Raw genomic sequence first — 1,690 nt, forward strand, 5'->3', positions numbered from 1 at the left:
ATAGCATTTACTAAATTGAAAGTATTAAAATTTTTTAAAAAGATCTTATTCACTTAACCACAAGCTCGTCTTTGTTAAATCAGGACTGTCCAACAAAAATATTCTGTCAGTCACTCATGATATGAATTCTGATATATGAGATCAATTAAATTATGGTACACATAAAAAAAGTCATGAGACATTTCTGTTTTGTAATAAATAAAGCAGTGACCAATTATTATTCATTAGTAACTTTTCTGAGATAAGCTATCAAATCTGCCCTTTTACCCTTCTTAATGCTGGGAAGATCATTTTTGTTCCAGGGACGTCCTTCTTGGGATTCTCCAAATACCCCATCAGAGTATCTTCTTCCCAACTGATGCCTTTGTTTTTGTTGTTGTTTTTTGGTTTTTTGCCTTGGGAGTCTCACTCTGTTGCCCAGGCTGGAGTGCAGTGGCAGGCTCACAGTTACTGCAGTCTCGACCTGCTGAACTCAGAATGCCTTTGTTCTTATTGGTGTCTGTGAGAGAATCCAGCAGCCTGAACTGTCTTCTGCCCAAAGAGACCATGGAGATTTGACCCAGTCTTGTGCTAGCCTCCCTTTTCCACGAAGTGACACTGGGCACATTTCTGGACAAAAATCTTCTTGCTTTTCTCAACATCACCCATATTTAATACTCTTTTTGGTCGCCAGCGCTACAGAGGTTCCCGCTGAACGCCAGACCTCCCACTCTCTCGTCCTATTTATGTTAAGAGAAAATAATTATTATAATAGTGTTACTAGCATTCATGCAGAACTTTAAGTGCAGGTTTGTATGCTTCTTTTTTTTTGTTTGTTTTCATTTTCTATTTTTTTAATTGTGGTAAAATCTACCTAATACGAAATTTACCATTTGAATAATTTTTTTTTTTTTTTTAGTTGGAGTCTCACTCCGTCGCCCAGACTGGAGTGTAGTGGCCACTCTCACAGTCACCCTAGTGGCCACCCTAGCGTCAGGGTTCTGGCGATCCTTCCACCTCAGCCTTTCAAGTAGCTGGAACTACAGGCTTGCGCCACCACACCTGGCTTATTTTTTGATTTTTATTGTAAAGATGAGGTTTCACCAAATTGCCCAGGCTGGTCTCGAACACCTGGGCTCAGGCAATCCTCTCGCCTCGGCCTCCCAAAGTGCTGGGATTATAGGCATGAGACACCGAGCCCGGCCTAATTGCTTTTTAATATGAACCATATTCTAGTAGGAATACAGAATGAAAACAGCTGGCAATCTAGTTGCAGGACATACAAAACAATTATAAATTAGGATCAATAGATATTTGTATTAAGAAGCAAAAATTCAGAGGAAAAAAATCAGTGTCTGAAATTCGAGGGGACTTCTCAGATAATGTAATCTTCATGAAAGGTAATCTTCATGAAAGATGAACCTCACACAACACGCTGCAAGGTGGGTTCTGGTGTCTATTTTACAGTTGAGGAAGCTGAAAGTCATGGTAGACTGATATACTGTTATTAAATGTGGATATTGTTGACATCAGCCAAAGCTTTCCTATGCCTGTTATTCTGTTCCTGAATGTTAGAACCCAGGACTTAAGAAAACAAAGTCCGCATATTGTTATGAAAATATTTTTAATCACTAATTCTTATCCTCCCATTCCACTTAGTCCCTTGAGTTTGAAACTAGTAGTATGAGGGTGGGGGAATCTGCTGATGTTA

General features: G+C 39.3%; 1 pseudogene; it reads right to left on the reverse strand.

Moving 5' to 3' along the window:
* Positions 1–217: 217 nt before the first annotated feature.
* LOC110594666 lies at positions 218–648 on the reverse strand (annotated as a pseudogene).
* Between the last annotated feature and the right edge of the window lie 1,042 nt (positions 649–1,690).

This window comes from Carlito syrichta, unplaced genomic scaffold (genome assembly GCF_000164805.1).
Source record: "Carlito syrichta isolate Samal-C Ts95f unplaced genomic scaffold, Tarsius_syrichta-2.0.1 Scaffold120678, whole genome shotgun sequence".
In the NCBI taxonomy this organism is placed as follows: domain Eukaryota; kingdom Metazoa; phylum Chordata; class Mammalia; order Primates; family Tarsiidae; genus Carlito; species Carlito syrichta.